The following is a 12895-nucleotide window of genomic DNA, read 5'->3' on the forward strand; positions in this document are numbered from 1 at the left end:
GGTAACTTGAGTTTTTGTGATCTCATTACTAATAAATGGATAAATACATTCATTTAAGATATGTTTTAAGTCAGCTCTCATTATTGAATCGACTCAAGGCACTGCCTGGTTGGAAGTAGTAGTACTCCACAGTACCCAGAAAAGGTAACTTGAGTTTTTTTCTTCTGAAAACGAGGCAGTTATGCATGCATGCATTGTTTTTATAAAATGTTGACCTGGGTAGGAAGCAACAGAGCTGTTTAAAGAGAGTATGCACAATGTGAGCCATCACAGGGGTTGGGGGCACGCTGAGCCTGAGCGGGTCTGATTATAGTCAGTGCTGGTGCCTATGGGTTTGGGAGCAGTTTGTATAGTAGGGGCCTCCATTGTGAAGGGTCGGACTCTTTTCGAAATGCAACATGTTCTGAGGTCCTACATGAATCTCCAGTGGATGTATTTGTGCCTGACACAGAGTCCCTCACTGATGATTGGGTAGGTGACACGCTAATGAAGTGACTTCAGGGACAGGTAGATTTTCATAAATGTGCTTTCTTTGTACTTGAGCTGTTTGTTCCATTTTCAAAGGTCCTCAATTAGGGAGTATTAGTACCCGGCGAGGGTCAATGAGCTTGTTGCAAGCAAGCTCATTGGCCCTCGCCTGGGCAGTACCTAGCTGACAAGGCTCTGAAGCCTCTGAAGCTCTGCTTCCCTGCCGCGGCTTCCCAGAGTGGCCGCCATGGAAAGGGAAAAGGGACTACGTGTAGTGGCCATGGTGGCCATTGTTTTTGTTAACTTTTTTTTTCATTGGATTTAATGGCCACCATGGAAAGGGAGAAGGTACTACGCATAGTCCATTCTCCCCGATCTCTGGTGGACATTTTGTTTTGTTCTCAACTCGAGAAAAATTGCTATTTGTAACCGGTACGGTGTGACGGGCTACTAATGGCAATATGACCCTCGGATGGGGGCATTACCGGTGCAGTAATGCCCCCGGGGCTCTGTTAAAGCCCTCGCTTTGCTCGGGCTTCTAACTATAGCCCCGGGAGCATTACCCGACCATTAATGCCCCCTGCTCGGGTCATATTGCCATATGAAGGGCCCAGCATGGAGGTTCCACTTATAATTCATTGTCCAATCCATCATTAGTTGGTGCAGTAATAGACCTGAGCACAAGGATCAAGGTTCTGTGGAATTCAGAGTGATCACAATGCTATAGAACATCGGCCTTGTGGTAAGCGTTGGAGACACGTACTGACTGATGGTTAATTCCATAGACCTGGCATAATAATGAACCCAATGCAGTAGAACCTGCCCAAAGGTTTTGGGGCCCAGATCCCTTAAAGAACTCCTGCAAGATAAATAACAATGTATAAACTGGGTCTTGATTCAGTAATACCAATAAACTATTAATCCTATAAGATTTTCCTCATCACAAAGGATTTACCTCAGAGGGGCGCACTAGGTGCCGAACCCCATCTTGGACGCTGCTTCAGAACTACTGCTGGTGAGCATGTTCTCCATGGAGACCTGCATGGGAGGGTTGCTGTTGTAGTGTACTGGCCTGATATGCCAGGCAAAACACCAAGCACTCTGTACCATGGAGGACCTTGAGGGGCATTAAGAGCTGGGATGCCAGGCACAGTGAGGCTGCCTTTACACTGAGGAGGTTGGGATGACTGCTGGTGCCATCACCCCAGAGTCCCAGACGTTTCATGGGAAAGACAGAGCAAGTGTCAGCAGGAGAAGTAGTTGCACTTGGTGGCCCCAGTGCCTGCAAGGCTATGGATATTCCAGAACTGTCGACAGGCCAAGAGGCGTCAACTCTGATGAGGGCTACACCACTCACATACCTCCCTTGGGCCATTGAAGAGTTCATACGGTTGCACTCCTGCCTCCCCTACTCTCTGGCTCTGTGCGCTCACTGCCAGGGAGGGTGCAAAGGGGCTATAGTGACTTAGGCAGTGCCCAAGGAGATGCCAGAGGTATCCGTTGATAAAGGATTGACCACCAAAGCCTGGAGGAACAGGTGAGAGGGGCAGTGTAGCCCTAGGAAAGTTCAAGATTACTCATTATGAGTCCCCACCGCAGGCATCTATGATAGAAGGGTATTCAGGGGCACGTCCAGGGCCTGGATATCCTAAGGGTGAAATGAGGGGCAGTTCTGATGCCTGGAAAGGAGTTTAGGCCACAGACCCTTTTACAGAGGGCATCTGTAAATCCCAGTCACTGCAAGAAAAAGTGTGGGTGTGCCCTAGTGGGTTATTTAAACACTTTCGGCCGTATTCTCAAAATATCTTTGGGGGGCAAGTGATGAGATGCCTTAAAGATGCATGCGCCCTATGCATAAATGGTATTTGTATGTGCACATGTTGGATGCACAGATTCAAATGCTCTCTTCTTCCCATCTCCGTGAATCAGGGAGTGCTTCAGTACATTTTAAAGTGCATCTTGTATCCAAATACAGGATGCACTTTAAGGTGCGCATAAAGTAAAGGCTTGTGATGCGGGAAATCAGGAGATATGTCGAGTGAAATCAGGGCTAGCTTGCAGATCTAGAGAGTGGACAGTGGCATAGGTGCCTGATTCATCTCCAGTGTCAAGTGTGGGGACGCGCCACTATGATGTCACCAGGCAGTAGAAGGGCATTTTCTGAGGTGCCCTCACCAGCGACTGATCAGACCCATTACCCCTTTCACTGATGGGCTTTGAAAGAGGCACGGTGACACCGTAAGTTTTGGGTTGAGTTCCTCTTTATTACGGAGCTCCCCAGAGCCCCAGCCAGCGCTCCTCTTTCAAACTCCAACTGTCTCTCTCCGGTCACGCGGCTCTCGCTCACCAGCATACAGAGAGCGCGCACGACCTTAGCTAGGCACAACATTCTAACTACGGAGGTCTCTACACATCTTCCCCCTTTTACAGCAATTAAACAAAAGCAGTATAAGAAGAGAACAATAAAGAAAACAATACATAACCAATGTAACCAACATAGTCACATTAGAGAAAATTGGTTAAAGCAGAAAAGTTAAGTGTAAACATTATGTGCATTAAAATCTACCCTCGTGTATTAGAATATAACATGCATTTATAACAGAATATAAAGTTTCATAGTCTCTCATCCACACAGGCTTTGACCTAGACCTATGCAAACCTTCTTCATTGCCTCTCACGCCAATATTATCATCGTTCACAACTACCTCTCTTTCTTTCATCTCTTCCTCCAATTTCTTTTCATTGCTCACATTCACTTTCCTTCCTTTCACCTGCCCATCCAACTTATTCTCTTTCCCTTCCCCCACCCTTGCCAATCTTCCTTTTGACCAAACTTCTCCTCCCTCCAAGATAACAACATTGCTTTTCACCGCCCATATCTTCTTCGGTTCCAGGAACTTACTTTCCACACATTTGTTCACTAATCTGGGATTTTTAACATACACCATCTCCCCAATCTTCCATTCTTGTTCCTTCACTCTCATCCTGTCATCAAACAATTTCTTATTCCTTTCTTGACTCAAAGTAATGAGTTTCATTATTTGACCCCGATCCACATTGACCACCTTGGCCATGCCTAACCATCCTGGACATAGCCTTGTTCCAGGTTCCCTACCTTTCATGGACACAAATGGAGATACGCCAGTCACAGAGTGCGGTGTAGTGACATAATTCCAGGTTAACATCTTTAATACCTCCCTCCATGGTTGTCCCGATTTCATGGCCATTTGTAAGGCCCCCTTTATATACCTGTTGACTCTTTCAACAAGACCATTCGCCTTGGGATTATACAATGCTGTCCTCGTGTGTTTTATGCTATAGCCTGCAAGAAATTTCTTCATTGCCACCGATACAAATTGTACCCCGTTGTCAGATACAATTTCAACCGGTACTCCCTCCTTAAGAAAAACTCTCTCCAAAAAAACAATCAATTCCTTAGCCGTGACCTTTCACCGCTTCCCATTTGAACCATTTGGAATGGTAATCTACCACCACAAACACAAATTTTAACCCATCTCCCAAACCTGCTACTGGACCCATAATGTCCACTGCTAGCTTGCTCCAAGGCTGGCCTGGTACCACACTCGGTATTAACGGTGCCTCTCTCACCACCCTGCATTTGTCACTAGTTTGGCAAGCCATGCAATCTTTGACATACCTTTCCGCACTCCTGTCTATCCCCGGCCACCAATAGTTCTGCCTTAACTTCCTTTTCATGGCAGCTTCTCCAGGATGTCCCTGATGTGCTAGCTTTACCAACACAGACCTGAGTGATTGTGGGGGAACAATGCACCTACCCCTCCTTAGCCTGTTGTCACACAAATTCAACTCGTCTTTTATTTCCCACCAGGTATTGAATTTACTATCCAATTCTTTTTTTCCGGCCATCCCCTCACAGTCCAACACTTCACAAGTTTAAGATCCTCATCTAAATCTTCTTCCTGTGTCCACTCTTCCTTGCTAACTGCACTCTGTATTTCTGCCCCTACTTCTGCCACTACCGACTCCTCCTCTGCCTCCTTTTCTTTTTCTTCCACCAGATAACTGTTTACCGGCAGCCTGGACAGGCAGTCCGCCACCACATTTCTCTTTCCTGGCAAATAGCTCACATCAAAGTTAAAATTTTGAAGTCCTAAACCCCACCTGCTTATTCTTGGGGAACCCAAGGCCCACCTTCCACTCTCAAAGAGCTGAACCATGGGCTTGTGGTCCGACCTGACCACAAATCTTCTTCCCCACAAGAAGTACTTAAAATGACTGACAGCCCAGAACATGGCCAACCTTTCTCTTTCAATGACGGAATATTTGCACTCCGCACCTCTCAGCGTCCTAGACGCAAACGCAATTACTCTCTCTGTATTGTCTCTGTCATACTGCACCAATGTTGCACCCAGCCCCAACATGCTCGCATCAACCACCAAAACAATTTTGTCCTTAGGATCAAACCTACCTATAGATGGTTCCCCGCTCACCGCTTGCTTAATACACTCAAAACCTACTTCACATTCTGCTGACCATTCAAACTTCGCACCCTTCTTGAGCAACATTCTAAGAGGAATGGACACTTTGGCAAAATCTTTCACAAACTTGTGATAATACTCGGCCAAACCTAAAAATGATTTCACTTGTTCTTTATCCTTTGGCACAGGTGCACATTGTACTGCCTCTACTAGACTCCTCTTAGGTCTCACCCCCTGTTCGTCAATCTCATGGCCGAGATATTCTACCTGGCTTACCGCAATCTTACACTTGCTCCTTTTTACCGTCAATCCTGCCTCACTCAACCTGTTCAACACCTGTCTCAACACTTCATCATGTTCTTCAATGGAACTAGCATAAATCATAATATCATCTTGGAACACTATAATGTTCTTAACTCCGTTCAGCACCGTCTCCATCACCCTTTGGAATACCGCTGCCGCCGAGGCGAGTCCAAATGGCATTCTGCAATACCTAAATGTTCCAAACACCGTAATGAATGCCGTCAAGTGTTGACAATCCTCCTTTAGTGGAATCTGATGGTATGCTTGAGAAAGATCAATAACTGAAAATACCTTGTCATTGTTAAGCACAGATAACTGGTCACCAATTATTGGCAGGGGATGTCTATCAATTAAGATATTCCTATTGAGATCTCGCAGATCTACACACAGTCTAATGTCTCCATTTGACTTCGCGGCCACCACCACCGGCGACAGCCATTCTGAGCTTTCACTCTTCTCTATTATTCCTCTTTGAAGTAACGACTCCACTTCTACTTTTAGCTTCTCACCCACTTCATGAGGCACCGGCCTCACCTTGTGCACCTTTGGACTGGCACCCACCTTCAGCTGAATCTGATGCTCAAATCCTTTCAACATCCCCAATTCCTCTCGAAACACTTTCGGGTATTCCTTCTCCCACTTGTCCTTTAATTCTGCCACATCAATTGGCCTTTCTGCATTCGCTTGTATTCTATTTCCCAACTTCCACTGTTCACCCCATCCCAGGAGTGATGAACCTTCCTGAGTAACGTATATTTCCGATTCGCAGCTTCTTCCTTTATATTTAATGGAAGCCTGGAACATCCCCACAATTTCAATTCTCACATTCCCATATGCATAGGGTTCGATATTGTGCTCCTTCAACAGTCGTATATCCCCTTGCATGCAACCCAGAAATGTTGCCTTTGACATTAAAGTCCATGGTGAACAACTGTCCACCTTCATTGTCACTACTCTTCCGTTGATCATGAACACATCCGTAGGCGCATCTCCTTTATTTGAGACTTCTGACACCTCCAGCACATGCTTTGCCTGGCCGCTCAGTCCCATTACTTGATCTTCCTCTTGTTCGGGTACTCTCCCACCTGCTTCAATACTCTGCACCACTCCCGATTCATGACAAACTCTCGCGAAATGACCCTTCTTCATGCATTTCAGACACGAGATATTCTTGGACGGGCAAAACATGCTTGTAGAAATGTTGCGGTTGCTCCCACACTTGTAGCACCTTATTTCCTTGTTCGGGACCCCCTTTCGGAACCCCTTCACCGCCGCTACTTCCCCCTCTGGCTTGTCTCCTTTCATAGTTGAAATGGGTCTGTTCCATACTTCTTGCCGTGTCTATGGCTGACTCTAGTGATGCATCTTTCGACAACAGTCTCTCTTGTATCTTCACATTATTCGTGCATCGGACCAATTGGTCCCTTATAAGTGAGTCTGTGAGCGGTCCAAACTCACATGTATGGCTAAGCGACCTCAGTGCTGCAATAACATTCTCCACTGGTTCTTGTGGACCTTGTACCCTCTGGAAGAATTTATGCCTCTCAAACGTTATGTTTTTCTTAGCTTCAAAATGTACTTCCAATTTCCTCTCTGCCATAGAGTATTGATCCATTTCTCCTTGGCCCTGCTGCAGAAGATCAGGTAGTCCATCATAGACACTTCTGCCCTCAGTTCCTAAATTGTGGAGTAAAATTGCTGCTTTCCTTGCACATGCAAATTTATCACCTCCTATGGCAATCAGGTAAGTATCAAACAACTTCTTCCACCTGTCCCATCTTATTGGCTGATTACCTGGTTCTGAAAAGGAACGGAGGTGGTGGTGACATACTCACTGCAGCCATCTTTATATTTTATCTTGTTGTAGTTACTCCCTAACTGCACTGCTCACTTTCACAGACTTGAGTTTCTTATTGTACTCTCTTCCCTTGCCAGTCTCTCACTGGCTCTTCCTTCCACGACCTCCTTTCACAATGTCACTACTTCCTTGGATGCTCTGACTACAGTTCAATAGTCCTTCAAACCACCTATATCCAAGTTGTGTCCACTGGGTGGCACCATACCTTTTCCTTTTCTTTTTATAGTACAACCTCTAGGTGGCACTGTCCTATCTTCCAGGTGGCCTTGTGACCAGTCCTTCCACTTGAATGTGCCTCCCCCTCTTGCTGATTGTGTCCAGCCCAGTCCCCACTCCCCCTCTGCTCCTCACCTTTATATCCAATGAGGGCTGGGGTGGGCGGCACCAATCTGGAACAGCTGCGCAGGCTCAAACTCTAATTAGTGAGCCGAGGCGGGGATAGCGAAGAGCGTCACACTCCTCACCCGCCGCGGAGACCGTCCCCCTGCAGCACCAAGCTGACAACTGCTGCGGAGACAGTCCCCCTGTGGCCCTACACCTCTCCGTATTGCGCTGCTTTCTGCGCCCGCTGGGATCCGACAGCCGCGCCGCGGACGTCCCGGCACACACTGCTCCTCCTTGAAGGAACGCCCCGCCGGCTCCGTGGCGAGCTCCGTGCCTCGTTGCCAAATGAAAGAGGCACGGTGACACCGTAAATTTTGGGTTGAGTTCCTCTTTATTACGGAGCTCCCCGGAGCCCCAGCCAGCGCTCCTCTTTCAAACTCCAACTGTCTCTCTCCGGTCACGCGGCTCTCGCTCACCAGCATGCAGAGAGCGCGCGCGACCTTAGCTAGGCACAACATTCTAACTACGGAGGTCTCTACAGGCTTCCAACCATATCCTTCATCAGGAGCAGGGTATGGCTTGCTTTCTGATAGGAATCCAGTGATACGTTTGGGGCAGGAGAGTGGGGACGCAGGTTACTAATGCACCATCTCTCCAATAGCCTTTCGGCATTATTTATTTGTATTTATTTATTGCATTTTTTCTTGTTAGCGCCAAGACCCGGAGGTATCACAGCGCTAGGTTACACAGATGAAGATGCATGAGTAAGTACAGAGTTACAGTTTTTGGAATTCACAGTGGGTTTGAATGAAGTCATCAATATTTGTTAAACAGAATTTTTTAAAATCATTTATTGTATTTTTTCAAACTTTTCACTATTTTACTCTCCAATTAAAACACACTTCATTTCTCCTCACTTTACACAGCATTTCATTCATCATTTTCATTGTCCAACTCAATTGACCTTTAACTAATCAGTTCATCCTTTGATTGTATAACCCTTAGAGCCTCTTCCAAGAATTTCACAGTCGCGAAATGTACTCTTTGATTCCGACATTCATAGATGAGCTACCACCATTTATTGGCTTCAATTCCACATGAGTCTACAATCAAGTCATACAGATAAGTAGATCTGATATTCAAAAAATATGGGCAAAATAGAATCAGGTGTTTTATAGTTTCATTTTCACTGTTACAAAGACGACAGTATTGTTCATCCTGGTATTTTCCATATCTTTGTAATGTAGTTTTGTTGTGTAGTACGTTTAATCTAAGTCTTAGTAGCAAGTCTCTTTGCTTGTGATGTGGAAATTTGTTTAGATAGCCAGGGGTTACATTCATCACTCCCCAATTCGATTTCAGAAGGGTATGAGTCTGTGAATGTGTTCTCACTTCTTCTGATTTACCCCAATCCTCTGCCCAGAGAATCTTCTTTACCTGTGTTGGATTTCTTGCAAGGGTCTTTGTACTAGTGCCAAGATTTGTTATAGTTGACTCGCAGTCATTTTTCCATTCTTCTAAGACAATCTCATGATTTCCTAGTTTGTACAGACCTCGGACCTCAAATTGTGGAGGGCAATCGCTTAGCGTTGCTTTTCTGTACAACATTAACCTGTTCCATGTAACCTGTGCGTTTAAGGAAATCAGCCCCTGTTCTTGCCAGAGTACTGCCATTGGAATAGATTTAGGTAGATGTAAAATTGATTTCTAAAACTCTCCTTCTAGTCTGTTCCAGAAATCCATTTTTATTCCTAGACAGCACTAACCTCCAAATATAAGTGCGGCAGCCACTTTTTGTTTATAAAAAGCAACAAATGGTTGAAGTGAAAATCTTCCATATCTCTGATTGATGGCTTTTCCTTGTGCAGTTAATCTTTTTGCTTTAATTCTTATGGCGTCTCTCCAGGCTTTTTTGCTCTTTAATATAATTAGTTGAACATCCAGATATTTCATCTCCTTGACTAGTTCTAGTGTTTTTCCGTTTAGATACCAGAAATCTTTTTTGTTTTTTTTCCATCTGTTGTCACCTAAGATCATGATATCAGATTTCGCAGCATTTTTTTTTACAGCCGTTTGATGTTTGCATATATTTCTAGCTTGTTTAGAGATCTCTGCAATCCAATCTTTGTCTGGTCAAGCAAGATCAGATCATCTGCATAGAGTAGTCTGCCAACCTCAATGCCATTTATTTTCAGAGGAAAAGAGTGTTTATTTTCTGGTATGCTCTTCAAATCCTCAATGTAGAAGCAAAATAAGGTGGCAGCTAGCGCACATCCCTGCTTTAAACCCCTTTTTAGTCCTTATTTTATTTGAGAGTTTCCCATATTGGTCTAATTTCACTTGCATTGATGTACAAGAATAGAGCTCTTTTATGGCTTTTAACAGGTCTGTTGGACAGCCCTCGGTCTCTATGTTTTGCCATAACAGGTATCGGTCAATACTGTCGAAGGCCTGTTGGAGGTCGAAACTTGCCATGTATATTTTTTGTGTTTTACTTAGGGCTCTTTTCTTCAGTAGGCCTAATAGAAATAGGTTGAGACTACAGCCCCTTGCTCCACGAAGCCTGACTGCCAGCTGTCATATGATTTTGTTTCTTTAATCCATTTCTTCAAGCAATTTAGCAAAAGAGTTGATGCGTTTGCTTTCTTAATAACGGTCTTGATATCTTGCTCAAACTCTAAATTCCATGGTTCAGCTTCATGTTTTTCTTCGCCCGCTCGACCATCACAGCATTTCTTGTCATCAAATAGGTTTTTAAAGTGATTGATCCACAAGCTTTCTCCAATCGGGTTTATCAGGCATGGGTTTTTGCTGCTGCCTATTTCATTCGTTAGTTTCCAAAAATTACAACTATTTGAGGTATTCAGCGCTCTCATCATGTGTTTTGGCATCTTTTTGCAGTAATAGAATTTTATCAATTTTTTGCCTGTTTTTATATTGTTATTTCCTTTTACGTATTCGTTTTTTTTATTCAGATGTTCTGCACTTTTCAAGATATTTATCTCTCTCCTTAGCTGTTTTTTTTGTTTCGCTACTTCAGTGTTGAATACATGAAATGATTTAGATTATGGCTTTGTTCATTTCCGATAAATTTATTTAAAGCTCACCATTTGTTTGTATTCTACTGAAGTAAAATCATCTGCTTGCCATTTTATTAGTCCTTTTATGAGTATTGGCATATATTTTGCTTTCAATCTTAGGCAATTCTGGCAATTTTCCAATTCTAACTCGCCCTTCTAGCAAGTTTTAGTATCCTTCTTTCCTGCTGTGATTGTCGCAATTGCAGGACCGTGATCAATATATGGTTCATTTATCACTTTTAAAAGTAACATTTTTGTCAGCAGATTTTCTGAAACAAAAATATAATCTAGTGCTGCGTTAACTTGGCCGTTTGACCATGTTGGGGCTGGAGGTATATCACCAATGATGTTGCCATTTAATCTATGTATCGCTCTTTGTTCCATTTCGTCCATCCATTGTTTTCCACAACATATTTTTCTGGTGTTTTGGGAAGCCTTTACCTTCGCCTTTTGCCATTCATCTTCAAAACATGACACATTGAGGTCGCCGCAAATTATGATTTCAATATCGTGATACTTCTCTAACATCTGATCTATTTGTTCAGTTATTAGATCGAGAAAACTTTCACCCTCTATGTTCACAGGGATCCAGTATTTATTCACTACTAAGAGTTTATCAAAATTTGCTGGTGAAAGTCTTGTTAATTGTAGTTGAGTAATTTGGATATATGGATTTAGATTTAATGTGTCAATCACTGTTAGGTCCATTCCATTTTTGACCAGTGTCAGTAAACCTGACGAGGGATGCCCATTCAGTCCTCCTATCGCTGGATAGGTTAGAACAGTGTAACCATATAACATTGGCGGTTCTTTTAGCCACGATTCTTGGATGCATACATTTTCAATATTACTTATTGCATTATGTTTTTCATTATAGAGATGCCGGTAGCCCCTGGTATTCCAGCTCCCTATCTTCCAACTTGTTTTTGTTTGGTGGTTTGTATCCTATTTTTGTGTTTTCGTGGCCAGCGTACTCGCTAGCCAGCTCCATGCAACAGCATCTTCATTTGTTTTCAATTCTACATCATTCTGTACATTGTTGTATGCTCTTCCCCATATAGTGATCTGAATTTTATTTAGGTCTTCTTTCTCTTTTGTCAGCAAATTCGGATAGTTGTTTCCTTTCAAGGATTTTTTCTACTCTCTAGGCCTGACATTGCCATTTTGTTGACTTGCAATTTTTCAGTTGTCTCTGCATTATCTGATGTTCACTCTGAAGCTCCTGTAAGATCATCTCTTACCCATTCTTGCTGGTTTTTCATTTTTCATTTTTTTCTAATCTGAAAACCCAGATTTCGAAACAATTATTTCTACTGAGTCATTTCGGTCCTCATCCGAGAAGCTCACATTTTTTAGATCATCCAACCTTATGACTCTTAGTTGTGGCAGATATTGTAACAATTTCATGACAGTAGACCTATTCAGTATTAGACCATCATGGGCTCTCTGAATTCATGGGCTCTCTGAATTCTTACCAGCTGTAATGTATTGTCTACATATCCATTGTTTATTCTATTTTCATCATCTTCTTTTTCTTATTCCATCAGGGTTTTTTTGTGAGTTCATTTTTAAATTTAACAGGAAATTTGGCTTTTTGTCTTTGGGTTCTAATTTCGGTTTTATAAGAAGCGCTTTCATTACTGCTTCGTTTGACAATGTTTCATTGGTGGTCTTCATTATGAGTTTTATTCTTTTTTCGCTCAAAAAGTGTAAATATTCTTCATGTTCAGCTTTTTTGGGCATAGACACTTTTCTTGTGTCTTCTTTATTCATTGTGGCTACGTTATTTGAAACCGTTTTTAGAGCTATCGCAGGAGCTTTCTTTAAGTCAGTTTTTCTACATGAGACGATTTCTTTGACTCCCTCTGGAAAAATCTGCTTATCGGATTTTGCATCTTGCATTAAGTCAAAGAGGGATTTAGGGATAATGCCTTCCATTTCTTTTTCTCTTCCTCATTTTTCTTTTAATGCCTCCATGACTGATTCTACATAGGTCATCTTGGTGTTAATTAGTGCAATTAGCGTCAATTGATCTCTATAATTGTCTCTCAAATTCTCATATAATTTGAGGAAAGATGCCAAAGTTAGACACTGCTGAGATAATAGCTTCTTGCATTTCTTTTTCCCTAATTTAATTGGCAGGTTCCCATGGAGTAGTTCCTGTTCTAGTGGCGCGCCTATTTGGTGGAAGTTGTCTGTGAAAATGTCTTTCGACTCTATCCCATAGGCAGCTCTCGCTATCATGCGAATCTGACGATCCTTCTTGGGTTCTGAGGTTTCTGGCCGATGAGCAGTTTAGGACACTGCCAATCTTTCTTCCTTCATTCGTATGTTTTTATTTGAGACAGATCCACATACTGCGGTGGGTAGCTTGATATTTGCACCTTTCCTACTTTGTGTAT

Source organism: Ambystoma mexicanum, chromosome 8 (assembly GCF_040938575.1).
Source record: "Ambystoma mexicanum isolate Mex_15411 chromosome 8, UKY_AmexF1_1, whole genome shotgun sequence".
Taxonomy (NCBI): domain Eukaryota; kingdom Metazoa; phylum Chordata; class Amphibia; order Caudata; family Ambystomatidae; genus Ambystoma; species Ambystoma mexicanum.